The following is an 11,374-nucleotide window of genomic DNA, read 5'->3' on the forward strand; positions in this document are numbered from 1 at the left end:
CCCACCCCCCCAATTGATCACATGGTGTAGTAAGAGCCATATCACCATCCAATTTTACAGGTAGAAGAAGAAGAGATGTCAAAGAATGTAGAAGAAAGCAATGGGGATGACAATGAGGAAGATCCTCTTGGATTTCTCATTCAAGATACTGAAATCGAAGTCCACATGAAGAACATATCTCCATCTTTTCTTCCAAAATTTCATGGTCTTATCTCCATCTTTTTCTTTGAATTTGAAATTGTTTGTAGATCTTATGGTTACCTATTGAAAAGTCAAAAACTGAGATTATTTCCGGCAACATTGAAGGATAGAGCTCTTAAATGGTTCATGAGTTTAAGGACTAATTCAATAAGATCATGGAATGATATGCAAAAGATATTTATAGAAAAATATAAAGATCATGATATTAAAGAAGAAATATTTAGAAGGAATCAAAGAGAAGATGAGAGTCTAGAGTATCTAATAGAGAGGTTTATGTATAATGTTAAGAGGGGAAAACTACATCATTTAGAATCCGACACACTAAAAACCATCTTACTTAGAACAATTAGGGATGAATGGATTAATATCCTTGATCTCGTGAGTAGAGGCGATGCATACCAATTATCATTTGAAAAAAAATTGTGAAACATGCAAACACATATCAAGAGGAAGGGCAAGAGTAAGTTAATCAACATCAAGATCGGTACGTTAAGCTAAACTTGGAAATTTGTTTGATGACTTTAAAACATAAATTCTTAGCAATCTAACCGAATAAGTAAAAATGTTAAGAATACAAAATGAGAAAAAAGAAGATGTTTGTGTTGTCCATGCGGAATCACATGATGTTAAATGTTACTCCTCATTACCAAGGTTGAAGGAAGTTCACCAAGAGGACAATGGAGCAAGTCAATTGCCAGTGCAACAATGTTATGTAGCTCCAAGAGAACCATGGCAGCCTATTCAACCTAACATGATGCAAGAGGCTAATTCACAATTTCAAGCTTATGAACATCCACCTCAACGTAATTGGAACACACCCTTTCCTTGGAAACATTGGCCATCTCAATCCCAAAACCAATCTTAGCAACAAGGTTGGCAAGGAACTTATGGGAGCCATCCACAATATCCTTAGTATTTTCTCAATATCCTCCATACCAAACTCCATGTTATCCCTACCATTCACCTCCACCACAACCACAACCCCATCCACACCAATCTCAAATATCCACTCCCACTCAACTACCTGTACCACCATTTCCAAACCCACACATTGAAGTAGCTCAACCCACTTACAATGTTGAGGTACAACACTTCCAAACATCTCCTTTTGAGCTCAATGGTATTCACCATAGCTTAGGAATATTATTACAAAAAAGTGATTCTCTTGATGCCATTAAGGGACAACATGTAGAGAAAGAAGATTCGAAAGAGAATATCAAATAATCATGGGCTGCACTTGATGAAAAGAAGACATCAAAATCAGAGATTGAGAAAGCTCCCTCATGGTTACTATCAAATCTTCCATGTATTCAAGAGATCAATAAGAGAAAAGAGGAACGATTGAAGGTCATGGTAGAAGAAGACATCTAAGATTATCCAAATCAGCAAGTGGACCAAATGCATCCCAACTATATTGAAATATGGTTCCAGATAGTCACTAAGCTGCAACAATACTCTCTTCTTCAATTGTGTATTTGATACCATCGCAGTCAAAGCATTTGATCACTAAAATCCAGGTACATGTCAAAGCATACATTTCAAGCCTCCACATCATTTTTTTTGTCATCTTGATGTGCACATGGCTCCATTGGAAGTATTATTATACTTGAAAGTGATTTTGTTTTTCAAGTAGGGTAGGGTAGAAGAAAAAGAAAAATGATGAAAAAAAGAGAAAAAATAAAAATCTCAGGTGAAAACCTCCTTGGAGGTGCCTGAGATTGGCTCATTGATTGAAAACCTCCATGAGGCGGTCAATGGGTTGGGAAAAAAAGAAAAAATAAAAGATCCTAGGTGAAAACCTCCTTTGAGGTGCCTAGGAAGACCTACTAGTTGAAAACCTCATTGAGGCAGCTAGTAGGCCTAGAAGAAAAAAAGAGAAAATAAAATAAAATAAAATAAATCCTTGCTCCATGCATCTCTTTGATGAATGCATGTACTCTCCAACATCTGCAAGCAACAAGAACAAGTTGGTACCAAAAGGAAAATTGGTCAATCCTAGTCAAAAGAAGTCAAATTTTGACTTTCTCCTCCTTTGCTCAAATGCTCCAACAAGGCTAAGGCTATGCCAATCCATCACCCTCATCTATTTTCCACCATCCACCCATCTTTCTCAAGCTTCTACCATTCAATTTGCTTGTTGTCCTAAAAAACTACAAGATGCTCTATTTTACTACAGGATATAAAAATACATAGAGCAAAAATTTGTTTTTGCAATAACATGAAAACCATGCATCCGTTTTCAAAGTTGTTTCATGAGGAGATGCATATGGATGATGATAACATTCCCAAGCAATTGCAGCAAATTCCAGTGCACGGTTTCCAAGAAATCGACCTCCATCACCTACAACCATTTTTAGTTTTTCTCAAGATCAGTGCATCCATTGACTAATTTTTTTTTATGGAAAGGTGCATAATGATGATGGAAACGTGCTCAAAAAGTTTCAGGTAAATCCATTCTACCATTTGGGAGATATGGACAAAACAAATTGTTGTCCTGAAAACCTACAGGAGTCCCTGAGATCCTACAGGATACAGAAAAACACTTACAAGATTGACAGTGAGCAGTTTTAAAAGGGAGAAATAGAGGTTGGATTCATCAAACAGTGTTAAGGAGGTAGACTCTACATTTCCCCGCATTTTTCCAAGTGAAAGGAACATAAAAAACCCTTCTACTTTGTTGAAAGTGATTGCAGCATAAGGGAATTGTATACACATAATTTTAAATTTGGTATCAGGCCTATACAAACCTCCATCCATTAGAGAAAAATGACAGGGGGAATCCATCAACACAATGAACAGTCATCAAGACCCTCTTGTATTAGAGATATGCACAAGGCACAATTGAATGAGTTTCTTTGAAAAATTGAGGGGATATGATGATGAAGTAGCCAAAGTTTTGCAGTCAGCTTCAACATGGAGATCCAGAGGTCAAAGAAGCTCCTCTAGAGCTTAGCAATAGCATCAGGATCATTAGCATCACCATCCAACACCTGCACATCAACATCGACTCAGCAGTAGCATGTAGGTGTCTCCAACAACCATAAGGTAGGTACAGGTATGCAATATTCTTGACCTCTTCTCTTGAGCATATTATAGTTAGAAATTTTCTGTCAATGCATGAGAGATGAGGTTTTATAAGCTAAGGATGGGTTAGCAGTCTCAGCCACCTTCAACTAGTTAATTGCAACTCACTCCTTCACTCATGCAATGTTGAAAAGTCAAATTATGAAGGGTGATGATTTCAAGGAATGAGGACAACAATTAAAAGAAGAAATTTTTTCAAAGGCCAAGTCACCATAGCACTCCATGCCCTCAATCCACTTCATATTCACTATCTATTCATCATTCATCCATCCCATTTTATTCTTGAAAAAAAAAACAGAGCATCCTCTCCATTTTCACAAACCTACACTACTCCCTTTGAGCCCTAGCATCATCATCCAATCCCTCTTCATCATTTCTCATCACTCCCATACAGTTAGAAGACCCTGAAAGAGGAGGAATGACTACTATAGGAAGGCAGAATGTTGCTACAAGAAGGAAGAAATGAACAAATTATGCTAAACCCCAAGATGGCAGAACTTTTCCAGAGAACTCTAAGGCCATTAGGCAGTCATCTAGGGCACAAGAGAGAAGAAGAAGGAAACAAAAAGAAATAAGGCATTCACCATCAAAATATAAGTCAAACTGCAGTGATGAAAAGAGGTGTTCCAAGGGGTATCCAATCTCTTTCTAGCTTTTTTCTAGGGCCTAAAAATGGGAGAAATGCATGGGAGTCAAGTTGAGGGCCTTCCCTATCCTCAGACTATCATTTATGCTCAAAACTGGTTTCCTGTAGTTTTAATAGGGTTTCCTGTAGTTTTGATAAGAATTACTACAAGATGTCCTAGTTCTCATCTAAATGCATTTTGAAGGTGTTAGAGGTGTCCAAATGGCGGAGCAAGGTAGCAGAAGGTTGATAAGGGTGTGGAAGACCTTTCCAAACTGAAAGATATTCAAGAACCCATCTTGAATAATGAGAAGAAAGAAAGCTAATGGTCTCAAGAAACAATGATTTTTCTTTGTAAAAATATGTTTTTGGGCTTTTTCCTTGGAGAACTTGCAGCCAATATTCTGAATGCACAAGAGAGAGGCCACCAAGGCCATGGATGAGGCACAATGAGGTCACTAAGTTGTTAAAAGGATGAGCAACACTTCCAGCAAGGGGGTATGATGGACCTCTAAATTAGACATAAATTAAGGCCCATGCCTAGAAATTAAACATCCTCTAAATTAGACATAAATTAAGGCCCATGCCTAGAAATTAAACATAAATTAAGATCCATCTAACCATCCTTCAACATATCAAACCTCTCTTCTTGAATTAGATAATTTATTTTAACTTTAATATATTCATTAGGAAGGTTTATGAATAACTGGATATTTGTGCCTAATATTATTTATTTTTGTGGAATATTATGAGAATATTGGGCAGAATATGAAGATTTGCAGGAGGAGATAATTTAGGGACGTGTTCCCTACTATAGGATGATCAATAATAAATAATAAATAATAAATCAACATGATATTATGGAATTATGGCACAGATTGTGGAACTCCAATGATTGAGAAAATCTAGGAATGTGTTCCACTAATCAAGGGACCATATCCACTAATCAAGGGATTTTGGTGGGGAAAGCTTCCTCCATTCATGAGGAATGATTCCTAATCATTTTTTATAAGTACAAAATCAAATTTGTCTCTAGGAAATGATTGAGAAAATCTAGGAATGTGTTCCCTCCCATTTAATACAGATTCCTAGTATTAGGGACCAGATCCACTAATCAAGGGATTTTGGTGGGTAAACACTCCTCCACTCATGGGGAATGACTCCTAATTATTTTTTATAAGTACCAAGTCAAATTTTCCTTTACATATAGATTTTCATTAGTGTTATTGTGGAGAGAGCTTGTATTTTTGTAGCTCCATTGTATTTTCTTGCATGGATGTAATTGTATTGATGAAATAATGAATATTGGTGTCATGTTCAACTTCTAAATCTTGTTCTCCTTGATAAGTCTCTGAGTTTCCTTGGGCTTGGTCATCCTAGGAACCTCAGAGCCCTTTTGTATCATTTTATTTCCTTCCTTTCATTGCTTATTCACATGTATCTCTAGTTTTTATTTATTTCTATTGCTGCATTTACTATTAATGATTCATTGTTGTAGGATTGAGTTAAATGGTTGATGTAAGTTATTTTGCAGGATCACAAGCATTATTTCATCCTTAGAAAAGCTTTGGAATTTCATAGTAATCATTGAGCTGTCTAGTTTATTCTTCTTATTCCCAAATCTAGATTGTTGGACCTCTTTTTAGCAAAGAACAATAAATTTATGATATTTTTTAGAGCATGCTAACAAGCTTCAATTGAGTTGATTCCACTTGCATTAGATCAAAAAAAAAATCTAGTACATAACAAAAATTACCCCATTACATTTTCACTTGATTTGGTTAGGCATTTTTTAGATTTACTAGCTCACTAGTTCTCGAATTTCTAGATTTTCGACTAGTAATGTTTTTTTATTTTTTTTGCATGGGTTAACAGAGGTCTTTTTGAGTGATTCCACTTGGAATAGGGATCTAAGACATCCTGGTTAATACCAAAATTTTTCCCATCCAATTTGGATTTGATTTTCTTGGTCATTAAACCCTCACCAATTTCATCATTTCACAAGGAAACTTCTCCAAGATTTTTGAGCAAATCCATCCATCTCCCAACTTTGGTTTTGAGTTTTGAAGTGGTCCTAGGAACTCCCTTGCCTCATTCCATCCACCAAAAACCTTCCCAAAGCTTTCCATCACCTTAAACATCCATCATTTTGATCTCGGCTGTATCATGTAGGTTTTGAGGGGATCATGTAGGTTCTTAGTACATCCTCTAGGTTTTCTTGTAGTGGCCTATTTTGAAGCCAAATTGAGGGAAAACCTCCAGGAAGCCACACAAGGTCACCTAAGGGCCTCCCAAGCCTTCAAACCATCCACCATAATCTCCAAGCCACCTGCCACATCACTAAAAGAGATTAGATTTCATACTTGTTTTTCCATAAAAAGAATAAAACAGATTTATTTTAGTTCTTTACATGCGGAGTAGTGATGTTTGATGTTTTGAATTTGCATGCTTAGGACAGTAGGATTGCATACATGTTAACTTAGCATTCTTTTGAAAAAAAGCCTCTTCGTAGTTAGTTAGAAAATGGTGTGTTTTATCATTTGATTTTAATATTTTTCCTAGTGCTTTCTTTCTTGAATTAGGTTAAGGTTCCATTTCAAACATTTCATTTTCTGCAATTAGTTTAGGATTTGACTTCAGTACATGCACTCCATTACATCATGACAAAAAAGGAAAGACACATTGTGTATTGCACATATAGTGTCTATACCTCTTAAGTTTGTACGAACCCCTGGTTGATAATTAAAGTCAGTAGCCTTGGGAGTTGCAACATTCTTGTTGCAATACTGAGGCTCATCAAAAATAGAGTGCCAACACAGTTTTGAACAATTAAAACATTTATTAACAATGACCCCTGTATTAAAAATTGCAGATCTGAAAAAATAATTATTGTCTGCACACATGGATGCCAAGAAGGTGTTGGGAGGGTTTTGATGAAATAAGGTAGAGTAATAGCCTACGAATCTCATAAGCCTAAAAGAACATGAGAAAAGATATTTTTCTTATGATTTGGAACTAACTGTGGTAGTTCATGCCCTAAATGTATGACGACATTATTTTTTGGAGAAAAATCTCCTTTTAATGACTGATCATAGTAGCCCGACCGATTTCTTTAAGTAATCTAACTTAAATGCATGCCAAGTTAGGTGGACCACTTTTCTAAGTAAATTTTATTTTGACATAAAGCATCTTAAAGGAAGAGAGAATCATGTGGCTGATGCGTTAAGTAGGAAATCACACTGTGTGTATTAATCTCCTATAGTGAAGCAAAAGTTGTTTTTTTTGAACCAATCAAGGAAGCTTCTCTAAAGGATCCAAAACACATGTTTTTATGGAATAAAAGAAAATAAGCGCAAAATTATGGAAAACAATTTTAGAATGGAATAAATAGTAGCAATTTGTTGACCTTTAAAGGAATCATATATGTTCCTAATCAGCTAACGATTAAGAAAGTTATGTTGGATGAATTTCACCGAAGCCCTTATGCTGCCCATCTGGGATATCAGAAACTATTGTTTGTAATAAAAAATATTATTTTTGGCCTGGTATGAGGAAGGATATTGCTGGAAATTTAGTAAAATTCCTAGAGTGTTAGGAAGTCAAGGATGAGCACCAACATCTTCTTGGTTTACTTCACCCTTTACCCATTCCTAAATGGAAATGTGTTAGGCCCTTATACTACTAGTGTAACCCCTTATTGTTATTAGTACAACCCACTTATTATATTGATGTACCCATGTAGTGCCCATATTGTTACTATTGTGCCCCATAGAAGCCCACTATTGTTATTATTGTGCCCTTACATTATTATTGTTATGTCGGCTCTGATTATGTTATGACCCCTTAGACTCCTATATATAGAAAGGAGGTCTTTTCATTTGTATCATCCAAGAATTGTTTTTTTATGTAATGTAAAGGAGGTTTCCTCCTCGAAGAGGCTGAATTTTAAGGCGTTGATCTATCTTTTCTATCTTTTTCTTGAGCTGGTTTCATAACATTTGGTATCAGAGCTTTGGATTCTAGGGTTTCGCTGCTCCAAACAGGTCATCGTGGCATTTTATTTATAACTTTTTTTCTTCAATGTTTCAGAAGCTAAAAAAAAAACACATTTGAGATGAGATTGCACTGAATCTCGTTCCGAATTTCAGAGCTTTTCGCGATATATTTGCGGAGATATGATCTGAGGAAGTTGGTCTTTTTGCAGACTCCTGAATTACATTCCAAACAGGTGACCTGGGGAAAACCGTCATAACTTTCTCTCTGAGCATCGGATTGAAATTTCATAAGAAGGTACAGAAAGGGGACGGATTGTAGTTTCTTGTAGATATTTTTCAGAGCCAAAGGTCAAAACAGTGACACGTGGCACTTCATACAAGTTCGCTCTTCTGGAAAGGTCTATAATTAGGTCATCTTGGGAGATTGTGCATAACTCTTTCTTGGAGAATCCAATTTGGATTAGACTAGTGGCATTGGAAAGAGAACAAAGAGGGCTACCACAAGTTGCAATTTCAGAACTTAAAGATCTGAAAGTATAGAGTTACAGTCGTTTCAAGATCGAGCTCCTAAAATCAAGAAAAAGCAAGATGAGGAAGTTTGATGGCAAGGATCCGGTAAATTAGATACTTCAGATGGAGCAATATTTTGATCTACATGTTGTACCACTGTTACAAAAGGTATGTATTGCATCTTCATATTTAGAACCAGATCAATTTTTATGGTATGAAGGGCTTTGTTCCCGTAAACAACTTGTTACGTGGTCAATTTTCACGGAGGAAATGATAGCACATTATGAGGATACAAAGAGCAACACCTTCTTTAGAACAACACCACAACAATTGGAAAGAGTAAAAGGGCTTTGTGATAGAGTGGAAAGAAAAATTATGGAAACCAGGAAGCATACCCCTCACAACTATAAAGATGGAAGTGTTGTTTCTCCTAGCCTTCCACAACCTACAAGGGTTACACCACAACAATTGGAAGAAAAAAGAGAAAAAGGGCTTTGTTACAATTGTGATAGCAAATGCACTAAAGGTCATAAGTGTGCTGAGAAGAAATTATTTTACATAGAATATGAAGAGGAGGAAGAAAAGGATCAAGAAACATCAAAAGAAGAAGATATACGCCAGGACACCACCCCAGAGAAAGAAGAAATGAATCAGACCATATCTTGTAAAGCATTGGCAAGAATTACCACTCCTCAAACTCTCAAGATAGAAGGACATATCAAGAAGAAAAAGATGCAAAAGTGAAAGATCACATCGAGAAAGAAGAAATGAATCCAACCATATCTTGTAATTCATTGGTCGAAATTACCACTCCTCAAACTATCAAGATAGAAGGACATATCAAGAAGAAAAATGTTCAAGAAGTGAAAGATCACATCGAGCATCAAGAAATGAATCCGACCATATCTTGTAAAGGATTGGAAGAAATTACCACTCCTCAAACTCTAGAGATAGAAGGACATATCAAGAAGAAAAAGGTTCAAGCAGTGAAAGATCACATCGAGCATCAACAACAAGTTCTCCAAATTTTAAAGGATAACTCCACTTCGGTGCAAAATCAAATGAAACAACAGGTAGATCAACATCGTAGTGAAAAATGTTTTGATGTAGGTGATTGGGTATTTTTACTGCTACATCTCAAGCAAGCTATTTATGAGAAGGAAATGTTTGCAATACTACATGCACTTAAAAAATGGCGACCTTACCGAATGGGAAGACTCTTCAAGGATGAGGATGTGGAAGCATTGTTTTGTGCTATTTCTATTATCCAACCATATTGGATAAACGAAGCAAGGGATGAATGGAATAAGGACGAAGAAGTATCGCCACTTATTCAAAAGTTGCAAAAGACCCAATTCAAACAATATTGCCAGAAATTGAAGAGAAAGGAAAAATCATATTGGAACCTAAAGCAGTCACAGAAACAAGAACCCGACAGCTACGAAATCGATCAATTTCAGAGTATCTCATCAAGTGGAAGAACTTACCTTCTGAAGATTCCACATGGGAGGACAATAATTTTATACAGAAGCATCAAGAACTACTCAAGCATTGAGGACAACGCTTTTTGAAGGAGAGGGACATGTTAGGCTCCTATACTACTAGTGTAACCCCTTATTGTTATTAGTACAACCCACTTATTATATTGATGTACCCATGTAGTGCCCATATTGTTACTATATTGCCCCATAGAAGCCCACTATTGTTATTATTGTGCCCTTACATTATTATTGTTATGTCGGCTCTGATTATGTTATGACCCCTTAGACTCCTATATATAGAAAGGAGTTATTTTCATTTGTATCATCCAAGAATTGTTCATTTATGTAATGTAAAGGAGGTTGCCCCCTCGAAGAGGCTGAATTTTAAGGCGTTGATCTATCTTTTCTATCTTTTTCTTGAGCTGGTTTCATAACAAAATGGGATATGATTACATTAGATTTTATAATTGGCTTACCTAGATCTAAGAAAAAGAATGATTCTATCATGGTAGTAGTGGATAAATTGAGCAAAGAATCCCATTTCATACATGTCAAATCCACATACCAAACTGTTCAAATTAATATATTTTTTATGTTGGAAATATTTTGGTTACATGGTATGACGAGAGTAATAATTTTTGATAGGGATGTGAAGTTTACTTCTACATTATGGAAGGACCTCTTTACTAGATTAGGTATTTAGATCCAGTTCAGTACTGCATATCACCTACAAACATATGGGCGGATTGAATTGGTGAATCAAGTATTAGAAGATATGTTAAGAATGTATGTAATAAAACAACCAATTAAATGGGAGGAGTACCTTCACTTAGTTGAATTTTCATATAATAACAACTACCATAAATAATTAAAAATAAGTCCTTTTGACGTACAATATGGGAAGACATGTATAACACCTACTAATTGAGTTAGTCTTTAGGAAAAATTAATAATAGAACCTAATATCCTAATAGAGATGTAGCACACAGTGAAGAAGGTGCGAAAAAACTTAAAGGATGCTTAAGATAGACAAAAAGCCTATGCAGACAAGAAGAGGACTAAAATATAATTCCACATGCGTGATCATGTGTATGTGCGAGTTAAACCCAAGAGGAATACCCTCAGGTGGGGTGGTTGTGAAAAATTGGCACCCAAATCTGGTGGACCCTTCCAAATTTTGGAAAGGGTGGGACCTGTAGCATACCAACTTACATTACCAAGTCATATACGAGTCCACAATGTGTTTCATGTTTCCCTATTAAAGAAATATATATATATATATATATATATATATATATATATATATATATATATATGGCTCCAGATATATCATAAATTGGCAAGATTTACAAGTAAACTGTAGGTTGATTTTTTATTTTTTTATAGATATATGATTTGATTCAATGATTAAATAGATCTAAATAACCTCTGCATATTCTCGACCAGAGAGAAACAATGTTATGAAGGCGAGTTATCAC

This window comes from Pinus tabuliformis, chromosome J (assembly GCF_031772625.1).
Source record: "Pinus tabuliformis cultivar Carrire ecotype Pingquan chromosome J, CPIR1, whole genome shotgun sequence".
Classification (NCBI taxonomy): Eukaryota; Viridiplantae; Streptophyta; class Pinopsida; order Pinales; family Pinaceae; genus Pinus; species Pinus tabuliformis.